The sequence below is a fragment of the Eschscholzia californica genome, unplaced genomic scaffold (genome assembly GCF_041429995.1).
Source record: "Eschscholzia californica isolate CP2 unplaced genomic scaffold, dmEscCali1.0.p SCAF_4, whole genome shotgun sequence".
In the NCBI taxonomy this organism is placed as follows: Eukaryota; Viridiplantae; Streptophyta; class Magnoliopsida; order Ranunculales; family Papaveraceae; genus Eschscholzia; species Eschscholzia californica.
In genome coordinates this window covers 17,061,833-17,078,562 of record NW_028238461.1, presented here as the reverse complement: position 1 = coordinate 17,078,562, position 16,730 = coordinate 17,061,833, and the positions used below count along the sequence as shown (strand labels likewise).

Sequence of the window (16,730 nt, the reverse complement as noted above, 5' to 3'; positions counted from 1 at the left end):
CTATCTAAACTGACTGAAAGAAATGCTATAACTACATTAATTCTCCCCCTTTAATTCTCGAGTTCACTTGCTTTCCTGCTATCCCTCTTCTCTCTATCGATTTTTGCTTGTGTTGTTGTAAGATTTACCTCACCTCATCCCTTTCTTTCTTTCTCTCTCTCTCTATCTCACTCTCTCTCTCTTTCTCTCTAACTTTCTCTCTGATCTCTCTCTCCCTCGGTCTCTGTTCATTGGTTTGGGCGGTGATGAATGAAGGGGAGATGAGAAGAGTTACTTTTATACCATATAAAACCCTAATATTCAAACACTAAATCTGACCATCCAACCAGCTAGAATCTAACGGTTCTTATGAGTCGGGCACATGAGTCGGGCTGTGCACTCGGGTGAGGAATTTCTTAGTAGAGCCCAAGCCCGCCCACTAAAATTTAACGGGCTGGGCGGGTAGAGCCCATCTCGGGCTTCGGGCTGTACATACTCCCTTCGGACTCGGGCGTTCCGGACCGGGTTTCGGGCTTCCGGGCTAAATTCCCAGCCTTACTCTAATGAGTTATTTCTCAAATAGCTCCCAACTTAGTGAACAGCTTCCTGCCTAGCCCCCTACTTTAGCAAAAATACCCATATGGCTTCCTTTTTCAGTTACCGTTAACTAGTCATCATTTCTCTCTCTTCCATCTCATTACCTCTTTCTGCCACCTCATCGTCTTCTCTGGTGAAAGTCGTCGGCCAGTCAATTTTCCGGTCGGCGACCTTCAAATCCAAAAGAAATAAAATAAAATAAAATTTCGTCTCTCCTCTCTCTCTCTCTCTTTAAAAAAAATTCAAAAAAATTTCTCTCACTAGGTCTGTTCGCAGACCTTCATGAGATCTGCGAACAGACCTTTAATGGCCTGTTCACAGACCTCACGAAGGTCTGCGAACAGACCTGGATCTGGTGAACCAGATCTGGTTCACTAGATCTAGAGAGAGAAAATTTTCATTTTATTTTTTTTAAAGAGAGAGGAGAGATGAAAAATTCTCATATGGAACTTTTTCTACATTTGTATTGCATTTAACAAGTTTGTGCATTGCTTGTAAAACTTCATTTTTGTTTAAGTTTCATCCAAATTCTTTTAACTAAGTTTGATTGGAGTAACACATAGTTATCTAAAAAAATTAACATGAGGGGATTGAAAAGGATTTTTATATCTTCCTGAAACCATCTCCTGCCCATCGAAAAAAATTGTGATGATAATCAAATAGTTATACAACACCTAAAATACTGTTAAACGGTTATCTATGACAAACACTTTGAATACAAGTAGGTTGTATGAATATCTTAACAAAAAAAAAAGTAGGTTGTATGAATGGAAGTTCAACGGAAAAAAAAAAAAAAAAAAAAAAAAAAAAGTTGTATGAATGGATATTTTTGTGAAGTGAAAGTTTAAGATGATGAAAATACTTAATTTTGGCATTAAAAATAGATTCGTTCTCTTTCAGTTGTTTTCTTTTTCGTGTCGTGTCAGGCAATATGTGTTTGTGACTCCTCATTTAAGTTTAGGGTATCTTTAGTAGTTATCAGTAATTTCTATGGTTATCAATAATTTCCCTGGCCTAATTTGAAATGGATATTTATCCACTTTATAAATGTAAATGACCAATATTGAATTAGACATGTGTTGGAGGGTGTTCAATGCGAACATTTAGTTAAGATTCATTTAGTAAAATTGGCAATGCCCCCATTTTTATATCGATATTAGGACTACACCCTCGTTATTTTAAAACTTTTAATTTACACCCACACGTATACATAAACCGTTATATCGGAGTTAAACTCAGCGTATGCGAAACACGCACAACCATGACGATTTTGCCCTTTCCAATCGGAAGGATATCTGCATCTCTTGAGATCCAACTGTTGGAACAAAAACCTAATATCTAACTGGGTTGCATCAAAACATTTTCCTCAATTTTTTGAACCGCCCACCATTCTTCTTCTTCGATTGATTAGTCTGGAACTCATCAGACTTATCTAATTCCTTTTCAGCTGAAGAGCAAGTGATAATTGACTCTGTGAAGGTGCAAGATCCCACCATAAAAGCTTCCCAAGACTTTTTCTCTGCCAAATTTGATATAGACAACAAAGATGATGGTGATTTTGAAGAAGACGAAATTTCATGGATGATGATGAAGATTTCGAAGAAGGATTGAGACTTTTCTCGAAGATTTTTAAAGAAAATAAAAAACCGAGGGGTTATTATGACAAAACTTACAAAAATGAGGAGTTAACTTGTTTAGTTTGTGGAGTAATTGGGAAGAAAATGTTGAAGAGATTTAAAAATTGTGTTTCTCTTGTTAATCATGATGCTTCAATTTAGAAAACTAAGCAGAGAAGGGCACACAGTCAACTAGCTACCTGCCTCAGGCAGCTTTGTCTCCTGAAAAAAGCATGCCCCAGACATACAACCAAAGGAATTCTGAAACGTCCTTCCATTCCAGACGAGAGAGCTCAAGTTTGATTAGCCTGATCCACCATCCCGAAATGGAAACTATGAGAAAGCAACCCACCTTATCCACTAGCAGGGGATGTTTGTAGGGTTCTTGGTTGGGAAATGAATAAGGTTCCTAATATTGTTCCTTCTTCTAGGGTTTTTTCTTATCCTTCTCTATTAGCTCAAACTAATTATCAGGTAAAGTGTTCTTTCTACTAGGGTTTCCATCAGTTTTGGTTCTGGTTTTTGAAATAAAAATAGGATTAGACAATTAGGTATATCTAAATCGTCATGGAAGAACTGTAAATAAGGTAAGATTTCCACTGAACTTCAATGAAAATCGATTTCGATTAGCTTCAGTAATCGGTTTGAAAACCCATAGTCGATTAAGTTTCAATAATCAATCTGGGTTACTTCAGTTCACTGAACAAATGGTTATGGCGAGGTCTTTGTAATGGAGGAATTGATTTCTTAACTATATTTTTTCTTTAACCGGTTCTGCCTCTTCCTTCTTTCATCTCTCTCTCTGATGGAAGTTTTCTCTTTCTGGAAGAGTGATTGAAGTTTATTAACGAAAAGAACGAAGAAGATGGTATATAATTAGAAACTAAAACGTAAACATGGGCATTTTGTCTATATTCACGTGTGCAATTTCCATACGCTCAACTTAACTTTGAATTGACGATTTTCGTCCACGTAGGGTGCAAATCAAAATTTTCAAAAAACGGGGGTGTACTCCTAATATTTATATAAAAGTGGGGGTCAATGTCAAAATCTCCTAAAAATTAATAAAGACTTCAAGTACATTATCATGTTAGTTCTATCATTTTTATTAACTCTAAATATATATATATATATATATATATATATATATATATTTTAATGGCCAGCGCTTCGGGGAAAGCAAAATAATTTCTGGGGTGTGAAGACTTGGTCAAAAATTGGTCAATTTTGTTTGACAATTTTATTTTGTAAGTTGTTAGAGGGAAATAAAAATAAAAATAAAAAACCCTCCACCTCACCTCTCTCTCTTCTCCGACTAGGTCGCCGGCCGGAAAATTTTCCAGCCGGCGACCATGAAAAAAAAAAATTCCACTCACTCTCTCTCTCTAGAAACTCCGGCGAATGGGTTTCCCTTCGTCGGAGTTCTGGTCTGTTGAAGAACAGACCAGTTCCGGTCGATCTGGTCTGTTCTTCAACAGGCCAGATATGGTCTGTTGAAGAACAGACCGGAACTCCGGCAAAGGGAAAACCCCTTTTCCGGAGTTTCTAGAGAGAGAGAGTGAGTGAAATTTTTTGCATATTCCCTTTAAAATTTCACACTCCGGTCTGTTGAAGAACAGACCAGTTTCGGTCGATCTGGTCTGTTCTTCAACAAGCCAGATCTGGTCTGTTCTTCAACAGGCCAGATCTGGTCTGTTGAAGAACATACCGGAACTCCGGCAAAGGGAAAACCTTCGACGGAGTTTCTAGAGAGAGAGAAAGAGTGAGTGAATTTTTTTTTTTTCCATGGTCGCCGGCCGGAAAATTTTCCGGTCGGCGACTTGGTCGGAGAAGAGAGAGAGGTGAGGTGGAGAGAGAGAGAGGTGAGGTGGAGGGTTTTTTATTTTGAACCATATTCTCCATAAAATATGTTTCCCCCGGAAACTTTTCAAAATTTTGCATATTCCCTTTAAAATTTCACACCCCGGAATCTATTTAACTTTCCCCAAAGCGCTGGCCATTTTAATAGATGGTGGATTCAATTAAAAGTTATACAATTAAATAGGATTTTTATTATCATTTAAAAAGAAACACTTTCAATATTGTTTTCAGGAAAACCCCGAAAGAAAGTGATATCTTTTTAGACTCTTTTTAAAAATTGGTTAGTAAATCTTGTATACTCAAATATGCAAGTTGATGAAACCGTACCAAATTCAATGTATTAAAAATGAATCACTTCATCTTCGTCGAGGGAGAGAGAGAGAGTACTGCTTGAGCGTGAATTAGAATGAGAATATAATGACCTAAGTTTATCCATTATCGAAAAAAAATGTTTTGTTTATAAGCGGTAGACAAAATCTGATATTTCTTTTTACCATTTACCCATATTATTTTGGTTCAATACGCCAAATTATATTATTTGCATATGGACAGTCTCATGACTTTTTAATGTGTCGAATGGGATTATGCATGCACAAATATTAGCGTAACGAACCATTCTGCTCCTCCCAAAGCAAAGTTTCTCTTTTGTCTTTTTTAACGAGTACATATCATTTTCGTTTTGAAAATTTTTACATAATCAAATTTGCAAGTTGATGAAATCATATCTAAACTTGATATATTTCAAAACAAATCACTTAATCTTCGTCGACTTCATCAGTGAATATTTGTCAAATTTTTGTTGCAAAAAAAAGTCAGATTTGGATGAGAGAGAGAGAGATCAGTGCTTGAGGAGAATTAAAATGACCTAATTTTGTCTATTATAAGAAAAATGATTTATTTACTTCCGTGGGTAGACAAAATTTGAATTTTTTTACCTATTAGGTAAATTACTTTGGTGTAAAATGCAGCAAGACCATATTATATTATTGTGTTAGAATTCACAATCGAGCCATATATATTAAGTGTTCGTAATTTGAAAACTTAAAATTTGGGGATAATAGGAAATTAGGCCTAACCTTGAATAATATTTGAAACAAAATTAATTTCATAAAAGTATAACTTTACCCTGAAATGAAACTTGCGGTCGAATTCGTCCATACAATAATTCCCTCCCAAATCAACGTGAAAAACATTTATTGAAAATTTCGGAACAAATTTTTGTTAGCTCTCAATAATAACATAAATTTTTTGACAAATTCGTTTTTGTTCAAGAAATGTTTTGCGAACTTTTTTTTGCATTTTCTCTTTTGCATTTGACAAACACATTGACTGACACTAACACTTTGGCTAAAGCATTTTTCGATTTGTTTAGTGAAGAAAGAAATGGTTTCCGCATTTTTTTATTTTTCCTTCGACCGAAACATTTGGATTAATGAATTTTTTTAGTTGTCTTTTACAAAAATTAAAATGTTATGCATATTACCCTTTGTTTTTTACAAACCCATTAACAGACAAATAATATTTTGGCTAATACATTTTGTAATTCGTCTTCTGAAGAAAGAAATGTGTTCTGCATATTTTCTTTTGCTTCTGACAAACACATTAACAAAGCAAAAATGATTGTCTATGTTGTCAACAATTTATAATTATGTATATATGTTTTCAACAATTTATATTATATATGTTGTCAATAGTTTATAATTGTATATGAAGAAAGAATTTCAATAAAAATAGTTAACATGATCGGTCTTCTTAACAACATTATTGATATGTTGTCAACATTTTATAACACGTTGGAGAAAAATAGTAGGTTAGGAAGGGAGTTAGGAAAAATGGGACTGGCTGGAGATTGAAAAACAACACATAGATCTGTATTTAGGTTTGATTTGAGATAATTTTTAAAAAGTGAGCTTTAAAAAAAATTAAGTTGGTGTAATTTCCTATTTGGGCATTTCATAAAAAAAAAACTTATATACCATGGAGCTAGGGGTCTGTTTTTCAATTTGGAAATGTTAAATGCACTTACTCCTCTTTATCATATGCAACCACATCTCCTTTGATTTAAACTAAAAGAATAGGGATATTTAGTGTTAGGGCAAAAGAAAAGTAGCGTCATCAGTATTTAGGTTAAGAGTTTGTTCGTTATAGAGTCTGGATCACAAACTAACTGTTGACTAAAGACGGTCGTGAACAATTGTTAGTTTGTGACCCAAATGCTAATGTCAGTACTTTACGTTGACCCTAACACTAAATGTCTCAAAAGTAAATTGTAATGTCAAAATAAAAGCATATTGATCAATCTAGCTAAACTACAATGTGATTCAAGTAAATATATGTTTATAAAATTTAATATGTCGATCGTAGAGGGAACATGTTTTATTCTGCACTTAAGGCGTGTCCTCAAATCGTTTCGTCTTTCTGAACGCAAATTGTTGGACCACTGCCTCAAAATATGAGATTCTTTTCCCTAGAAATTCTTTAGATCGCTTTATCTTTGTTCTCATGGCACTCGTCTTTCATATCGTGGATCTACCTATACTTTTCAAAATATATTTCACAAATATCACATGGACTTAATTTTCTTCCTGGACGTTTGATATAGTTGCCCTCCGAGAAGCTCATCGAACGAGTTCTTACGTCTATTTACCTGATACATCAAAGGGGCCTATGCTCAGAATTAGATCCATTGGAGTGACCTATGCTGACGCAACTTGTCTTTCTACCAACGGTAGGTCGTCGGTGTGTCCATGACACTCTATTGGCGGGTTCATTGGTCAGGGTTCATGTCTTTCGCAGCGCTAGCAATGGTGGAAGAGCTAGCTTAGGATTAGGTTCCCCTCTACGTCTGACAAGTTCTCCATCTAAACGTACACCCCTGAAACCCACACATCTTCGACCAATCTTCCTTACGACGCCCATATTACAATGATTAAAAGGTAAAGTTAGTATTAGGGTCAATAAAAACTACCGGCATTAGCATTTGGGTCACAAACTCACAGTTGTTAACGATCGTCTCTAATCAACGGATTGATTTCAAAGTCGGATGAAGTCCAAGTAGTTTTTTTGAACCATAATGTTAGGGTGTATTGTATCTATAGGCACCCCACTGTTCTTTTATGTGGGTGTTCTGTTGGAGTCCAATTTGACCGCAACACCTTATAGGCGCCTATGGTCAAACTGTGCAGACCAAAGAGCAAGTATATTCTCAGACTAGATCCAGTCGGAGGTCTGTCTTAGGATCTCGGACTAGGCAGTCTGTGACAATTCATAATTTCATATTTGATAAATTCTATTGTTACTTACTTATCTGATGTAGACACAGCGGAATAATAAAATAAACTAAGAACAATTAAAGAAAACGATAAACTAAACTTAAATTCTTATTAACTTCAATTGATTTTCTCTTCAAGGTGAATAATAACATAGACTAGATCCCCTTTTATAAGATAATAAACCTTCCTAGATAAACTCAAACTAGGATTCCTAAAATAATAAACTACTCAAACATAGAAACTTTAAAATAAAGAAATATTAAATTAAAGTAACTTTTCTTCTACTAAATAAACTACTATTAATACTTAATAGGGTGTGGGCACGCGTGGACGTGGGCCCACACGCCTATGCGCCTGCATCAGCACCCCGTTCCCCAGAAGGTTCGTCCCGAACCGTTTCGATGAAGAAAACAATTTGATGCTCCCGAATACGATGAAATCAGTCATTGCGATCCGTAATTCCACTTCGAACGGATTTTGCATTGAATGTGGAGGATACCAATGTGCAAGAAAGTGTCACCTCATTCTCATTCCCATATTGTAACGAGTATAGCAAAATTATTTTATGTGAATAAACAACGTATAGCTCGCAATCTTCCCACGGTAGTCGCAACCACTTAATAATATTGCAAATATTACACTCATGCACACTAGACTTGTTCTTTGGCATAGAGACATCGATTTTCTTCTCCAACTCAACTCGGGTTAGAATTTTCATTGCATCCATACATGAAACTACTTCCTCACTGAATTCATTAGAAGTCATTCGCGTTTTCTCGTAATGCATAATATAACTTTCAGCAACCTTCTTCAGGTACATCTCAAAATCTTTCGGTTCTATGGGTCGTTCGTCTAGTTTACCCACCACTAGATAATCATTGCCTTCCTCCTCGTTGGACGATAAATCATCTGACCCAAAGCCGAGCTTAACCATATGGTTATCTAACCAAGTTTTAGACTTCCAATTCTTGTTTTCTTTTCTAGTTTTTACCTTCTTAGTAGGAAGTTCTGAAACTTCCATTACTCTCTTCTTCTTCTTCTTCTTCTTATTGTTTGGCAAGTTTGAACTTGTCGAAACAAGAATATCGTCACCCTTACGAAGTATTAATAAAGCTTCGACAACTTCTTTGTCATCTATGGTGGGTTCAGTCAGTAGTCTCCTAGAACCACCACCATTGTTGGCAATCATAAATAAGGTTTCAGCAGCTTCTTTCGCTAAATCTTTAGGTTTAATTCGTCCTCTCCTAGTAGTCCGTCCTCTCTTCTTCTTACCCCATTTGATATAATTCGAAAGACGAGAAGAAGAAGAAGAGTCTAAATTATGAGTGTTAACATCATCATCCTTTGTATAAAGGAGGTATAAAGGAGAAGAAGGAGAAGATTTATCAAAATCCCCATTAGAGAATAATTCCTCATCCATTGATGAATGTTGTTGATTCTTGTTAGTATTTCGATGAAAACCCTTGATTTCTAAACAAGTTTCAGTCTTTTCTTGAATATGGGTTTTTGTTTCTTGATTGATTCTGAAAACTAATCTCTATTTTTTTTTAATTTTCCATCTCTTCTTGTTCTCTCTCTCTACCAACATGATCCTTCCTCTCATTACTATTAGTTGATCCAATCAATACACTTATGTCATTAATGTTAGCTGATCCAATCAAGGTTATGCAGTAATCCACCTTGATGTGCACGTGAATCTGATTAGTAGCCAAAAGACCCTCATAAGATTTGAGACCATAGAAAAAAATATAATTTTGTGTTCGAGGACCAAGTATATCATAAAGTTTCTGGTATCCGGTTGAAGGGTGGAGGAAAAGGTTTTCTTGATTTTCTAAAATAAGAGGAGACGGTGGCGGTTTAAAAATTTTATGATTGGAAACAAGGATGTCTTCTCCCGAAATTGCATATGTATCAAATAATTCGACTAGGCATGGATTCTTCCGATCACGACTAAGGTCTATGTCCAATGAAGGAAAACTACTTCCTTCTTCTTTCTTCGTCGTTGATCGAATTTTTCTGTTTGTGTCAATAACTTCTCCTTCAATATTATCAATCTTAGTGATTGAAGTAACTTCGGAGAACTGTCTTCCAGATTCAATTTTTGACGTTTGTTGATCGGTGAAGGATAAAGGTGGTGGGGTTGGAACGGTTGTAGGGTTTATGTATGTTAATGGGAAAACCGGTGAGGGTGGTGGTGTAGTGTTAATGTGAAGGTGGGAGGAAAGTGGTTGAGCATGGGTTAGTGTTAGATTGACCAAGTGGTGGATTTGAAATTGGTGTTGTCGTTGGGAGTGGTTGTGGTAATGATGTTTGAATGGAAGTAGTAGATGAAGGAGTAGTGGTAAAAGAAGGAGACTTACATATGCCTTCGAGTTGTTTAGATAGCTTCATGATCGAATCATTGACTTGATCGAATTTTTCCATAGTTTCCTTCTTGTGATTTTCGAATTTTTCCATAGTTTCCTTCTTGTAATTTTCGAAAGCTTCTTCCAATTTTGTAACCGAGGATAACTTCTTGTTGATGTTGTCCCATTCGGAGGCAAAAGTTGGTGTCTTCTCTTTGATTGTTGGAGTAGGAACGGTAGGATTAACCATTGTGATTGGTTAAAAAAAATGGCTCTGAATACCACTTGATGTAGACGCAGCGGAATAATAAAATAAACTAAGAACAATTAAAGAAAACGATAAACTAAACTTAAATTCTTATTAACTTCAATTGATTTTCTCTTCAAGGTGAATAATAACATAGACTAGCTTAAAACAATGAGAGCTCGAGTTCGAGCTCTTTCATACTTATACAAGTCGAGCTTGAACAAGTGGACAATTACTCGAACGAGCTCGAGCTCGAGCAAACAGTTAAATACACGAACCGAACTTGAACATCTTACCACTCGGCTCGGCTGGACTCGAGTACACCCCTAGATACATCATCAAGAGTGATAAACACAATAACCGCATAAGTTAAACTACGAATGGAAGGGGCCTAAAACCCAACAACATACTAAAGAAGCCTACATATTATTTATACCTTTAATAACTCAAATTCAATAATCATGGATTCTGATGATACATAAAATGGTTACTTGTTGACTATCGTCAATAAGTCAAGAGAAGACCAAAAACCCAACTGGTCAATCCGTCTCATGGCAACAGAATCGCTGAGCCCAAAGGGGTCTGCCACCTAATCGTAGAATCGGGAGTCAACAAAATCATTTAAGGAGCTCCAACTCTGTTTTGCCTCAAATATATCCAGGTCTGTCCTGTGATTCGCGGAGCCTTTACAAGGAACAAAACCCCGTACCTGTGTGAGGTGTGAAAAACGGGGACAATATCGACAACTTCTAAGGCTTGGGGCATCACAAGTGGTATCAAAACCAAGGATGGCTCTTCGTTGAGCGTGGGGGAATTGTGACAGTCCCACATCGCTCACGAGAGTGTCCGAAGTCTGGGCTATAGGTGTACGCTCAAGCTTGGTAAGTGTTTTGGGTGGGTTCGTGGAGTCTTCGCCAAGAACAAAACCCGGTATCTGTGTCAGATATCTAAATCGAGGACAATATTGACAACTGCTGAGACTTGGAGCGTCACAATTGAGACCGGACATAACATCATTGTCGTTTTTAAAATACTCAATAACTATCATATTAATGATGCCATAACACTGTAAAAGTATAAAAAAAAACTTCTTATGCATGCATTTTCTAGATTAGGCCCATCCTTAATTAAACTAATTTAATGTGTGTATGGAGTTTGTGTTAGTATTAAATAACTTAATAGTACATTAAAAGTTAGACATATGGAATTATTTTGTTCCATTTATAGATTACAGATATATACTCCTCAGTACAATTCCTTATCCTTATTTTAATTCGAGTGATAATTTAGGTATATTCTTTAACAATTCATGCATGCACGGCTGCTATTTAAGCTAGGTATCAATTTCTCTTTTTGACTTGTCTTATGAGTTACCATCATTGATAATGTACACTTTTATATGCCAACTTGGATCTTATGTTAAGATTTGATCCTCTTCTCATCTTTTAAAGTACTTGAAGTATAGTTTTCTAACCATCTAATATTGAATTTTTTAGTCGGCTAAGTCTTATTTGGCCAACTAGTGGTGTAAAGATGCAATGGGTGAGAATCATATGGGTTCATTGATTCTTTTTTTTTTTTTTTTGTTGAAAATATGGGTTCATTGATTCGGTCAAGAACAAAGGTGTTAAGATGAGAGGGTAAAAATGCTAAAAAAAAATTGGAATGTTAATGACAAACGGGCTTCCAGTCAAGATCCATTGTTATGTCGTGTATTTCCATTTGTAAGGCTGAATTATATGGTTGACAGTTTTATGATTATACTGTTGAACCATATATTAGCCGTATTTGACCAAATCAAGAAGTAACAAATTGACATAAAATGCATATGGAGCGGCCCTCGTCAAAGCCACAAGGGAGGTGGGTCGTCAGAATCTTGTAGCCTAGGCACTGATATAGGAAATCTGCATGAGTTCTCTATGCACCTTGAACCCTGCGGTCGCTGGAGATAAGCGAAGAGGTGAATTCGAACCAGTTGTGGCAAGAGCTCTCTTTCGATCCCGAGGCATGCAGTAGAGGGTTGTGGAAGTCAGTTCTGCACCTTGAACCCCGCACTGCCTCGAGGCAAAAGGAAAGGTGGATTAGAGTAAGATTTATAACCTATGCCTTATTCTGACCAGAGACACAAAAAAGAGAGTTAGGATCGACGGATCGTGCTACTTGAGCTTACACCTGCCTGAAGAGAACAATGGCGCGGGATGCTAGACAGAGTCAAAGATCCACTTTTATACACGAATCCTAATGTGTCAGAAGATCCATCCGTGTTAGAAAATACGCATCTATCAGATATTATCCTCCAAACTGACATTCACATGTAGCTAACATCAAGAATAGTGCCTTACCACTGCATCATCTCTGTCATGCGTTATCGCGGTCAGCCAAACCTATACAAGCATATCAGGTTTGCCCTAAAAAGAAGCGAAAGTCATCAATCTTTTACCCGCGGGCTTTTGAATTATTTCCTTAAAAGCCCACGTTTGCTTAGAAAGTAAGCTTGAGCTACGCAAAAGGTTGCTTTATAATTATATAATAGAAGGAATTATCAAAACGTAAGAGGCCTTTTTTTTCTTGGCTTGAATTCTTACCTTATTTTTATGAAAAGTACAAAAAAAAACACTGGCTTGAGTGTTAGAGCGTCTTCTTTGTATTTTGCACGCTTTGCCCATCTAAATTCAGTCAGAAACATCAAGGAGAGTTCACCATCTGAACAGAGACATTGATCATCAGGAAGAGATCCAAAAAAACTAATTTCCAACACCATCACATAATATTTCCTTTCTATAATGTCTTATTTTTGTAGAGATTCTACAATTTTATTTGTTGAATTTTTTTAAATAAGGAGATGTCTAAGATAAAGAAACCTCTGATTACTATATAAATTAGTTTTCGAACTATATTCATTCAAAGCAATAATAAAATTTAACAATTAGATTTACTAACTTTTTGAATATTAGCGAGTGTCTTTTTTATTGCTACATCAGTTAGTTGACAGTGGGGGAGGAAATTGTGCCAAGAGACGGGTAATCTGCAGACAAGACTCTACTAATCCGGCAGAATGAAGACGGATTAAAATTGATAATTCTATTAATTCAAGCAACCTGACCTAACTGACGTGCATTTCAGAAATCTAGTATTCAAGCACAAGGTAAATAAGCCCTACACGAAATTCTATTCATCTCTCCAATTTGGTTCCTCTCCCAGCCCTCCGTTGATGTGGCGACATATCACTTGAGTGTGGAGCAATTAGAGAGAGAATAGTGAGAAAATATACTCAAGTGATATGTTGTCACATCAACGAAGGTCTGGGAGAAGGAGGAAGATGGAGGGTGAATAGAATTTTTGTAAGCCCTAAAGGCTAGTTTATAGATAACTTTTCGCCAACTCCTCACAAAATATTGCTTGTACATTGTAAGACTAAAGTTTAAAACAACATCAACGATGTGACGCCCCGTGTCCCAAAATAGACACGACCACGCCCCGACAATTCACAGACAAGACAAAAATCCGGTAGAATCTCCTCAGTAAATCGAACCGGTCGTACTTGTAAAATTTGTTATGCAAACCATACATTCGCATATACAAGAAAAATAAACTAAAGCGGAAGCTAAACAAACTCAACTCAGTTTCGGGGTCGAAACCCGAACCACATAACAAAAATATAAAAGCCTCTTACAGATCGATACAACTTATAAACAACTCTATGTCTTATATATATACATATTCGAGATCAGTTCTGCAATAACTACATAACTTAGAAATAACGAAAATCCAATAAACGAAAACCAAAGAAAACGACGCAACACCTCTAGCCTCGTCAGACAAGATCACCGGCTGGAACACAACTCCGCCTCGAGGCTACGACAAAGCACCTGCACACTAACAACTGGTAGGGGGTCAGAATACTCACCGACACGAGTTATTCTGGTAGAAGACCAATCCAAAACCCATCACGTTTTCAAAAGTTCCTTTAATAAGTTGTAAACATCATGACAGAACGAGTTATCAAACCAGTTACCATATATACTATATACAAAACCGTTTTACTTAATCTAGCAAGCAATAGCAGTGATTAGCTGCCCACCCATGGTACGCTCCCAATAAGAGGAGAGTTCCTCAGGAGAACCTAGAGTGCGTTAGATAGTACCAGCCCATTTAGGCACTAGCTAATGCACTACGTCTCCTCGAGAAAGAGACTTACCCCTAGCCGGTAAGCCCCTCTCCCACTAAGGGACTCCGCAATCATTGAAGAGTTTACCTCATGATACATATATACCTTAAGTATCTAAATACGTTTTTGATCACCGAATTCGAATAAGAGAGTCGTCGCCCAATTACCATGGAAGGACCTGAACCTCATTCTCTTCGGTACCCTGTCATGCATCTAATGCGATCTTTCAAAATCAGTTTCATTTGTATTTCAAAATCACATTCTCATATTCGATTCAAATCAGTTCATTCGTATATCAAAACCAATATTCTCATTCGATTCATTATCTTATCAAACACGGAAGTGGAACAACCAAGAGTCATATCGCCACAAAGCAGAGGGATTCCCAATCAATGTCACCTCACAGGTGAGCGGTCAGGGTATACGGCCCTGAGCCTCGAGTTAGAGGCACGAGCACCAATGGCCAGCAAGTGAAGCACTCTACTCCCACAGGTCTCATGACTAGTGTTGCCCACCTTACCGTTCTCACACGGGTCACAACCGTCTCCACATGTCATCCTACCCTCAATGGCTACGTGCCCATAGGTTGACGTAATCCGCAGCCGGGTACATACAAGAAAATCCCCAGTAGTTCACGATCATCGTAAAATCTGTTCGAAAATATTTCTTGTATCACAGCAAAACCATTCCAACACATTTCAATTCATCACTTAAAATCGAGTTTCATGCTACCTAAACTCTAGTTATAGTGGCGCATATATAACTATAGAATCTATCATATTCATTATCTATAAAACCATGTTGGATAAAGGATTCAGAACCCCTACCTAGCGGTACAAGAACTAGTCTTCCTTCGCTGCAACCGTAGCCAAATCGTTCACGAAATGCTCCGGCTCCCCCTCTACCAAACCATAAACAAAACAAATATACATTAGGTTCTTAGGTAAGAACCTTGGTATAATTTAAAGAGTATAAAAAAGTAAAACAATAAAACTTAACAAAAACACAAAAGAAACCCGTAATTTGGAAGACTTCATGTTAATCCGAAATTCGACCGATCTTCTAACTTTACAACCATGTCCCATTAAGGTCGATCCCACGCTCTATGAACCTTACTTATATCCTTAACATTTAGTTATTAGATGTCCTCGCCAGAAACCCAAGTGAGTCATCTCCGAAACTTGCCAAATACGAACAACAACCAAAACAGAATTTTCCAAACAGCACACTGTTCAGTAAAACAGTCATAACTCTCTCGTCCGAGATCGAAATCACTTGTACCATACCTTTCTGGAATCGCCACAAGACGAGCTACAATATTCAAGAAGACTCAAAATTCTATATCTCGATGACCAGTTAAAACAGTAAAACAGTAAGCAGATTTCATGTTTGCTGGATAGCGCGATGTTTGGTAAAACAGTCGTAACTCTCTCTTCCGATATCGAAACGACTTGCATCATACCATTCTGGAATGCTAACGTCCTAAAATACGACTCTCGTGTTTCGGGAAAACACATCCGAGTACTGTACAAGGCCCAGATTATACGATAACAGACTGCACTGTGCAGTCTTTCGAAATTGTCGTTCGATCATTAAACTAACCCAATTAACTTCTCTAACTTGTTTATATCTAAAAATAACCTAATTCCCAGCTAAATACATCTTATAATTGCATGAATTATAAAAAACCCCCAAATTCCATAAGCCTCAAACCCTAGAATTCTGAAACAAGTAAATTATACCATCAAAACATAAAAACTAACTTAATTAAGATGTTTAGCTTGTCCTTAGATGAAACCCCTTCCAATTTCTATAAAATTTGAAACCGAATACTCTATTAAAATTCAGATTACAGAAATTCAAAGTTTTAGAAAGAGAAAGTGTAAGTCTCTTACCAAAATCATTAAAACCTAGCTCAAACAACTCCTTTATGCTCGAATTAAACAAAACCAGATTTTCCCTTTGAAATACTATCAAAATTCTCTCTTTGGTTGAGTTTCTTTCCATTCCCAAACCCAAACCTAGTTTAGTCGAGCAAAAGAGAGTTGGAAAATCTGATTTCTTTTCTTCTCTTATTCATTCCCACGGATTTACAGTTAGGTCCCTGTTTTTGTCCCAATTGCAAAATACCCCCTAAGTTTTCCTCTTTGCTGATTTGACCCTTCTTTTGACTTCACCCAATTGTCCAATAGTCCCTAAACCAACCTTTTAAAACACGGGATGTTACAAACGAAGCATGTGTTTCTTTCTTGTTGTTTCTTTAGACAGAGCCTTGCTTGGACTGAAGCAAGCCAGTCTCCTTCCTTGGGTATCCAAGTTAGACTGACGCAAGGTCGTGACTGACAATTTAGAGACTCAGAACAAAAATAGTTTAAGGGTCCTTTTGAACGAAGTAAAAGATTTTTTTAAATGAAAAGTAATAAACAAAAGTTAATTTACCTCTAGAAAGTTTAAATTTAAACTTATCCAATCTATAGAAGCTTTTACTTTCCCGAAGAGTTATCTTAAATATAGAATAGTAAACACCTAACATAAAGACTCAACATTTCGATTTTTTTTCTCGTGTGAGTATATTTGGATAAGGAAATTAATATTTTTGGAACAGTATATTTTTACGAGATAATCGAATGGTTGTAGGCAATAAGA

The 16,730-nt window shown here is 36.6% G+C and overlaps 1 long non-coding RNA gene across 1 annotated transcript; it reads right to left on the bottom strand.

Moving 5' to 3' along the window:
* Positions 1-13,354: 13,354 nt before the first annotated feature.
* Positions 13,355-16,127, bottom strand: LOC147543283 (uncharacterized). The gene is made up of 3 exons (XR_015223091.1): positions 15,980-16,127; positions 14,912-14,985; positions 13,355-13,799 (listed from the first exon to the last, which is right to left on the bottom strand). It is a non-coding gene; the product is annotated as an uncharacterized LOC147543283 (long non-coding RNA).
* Between the last annotated feature and the right edge of the window lie 603 nt (positions 16,128-16,730).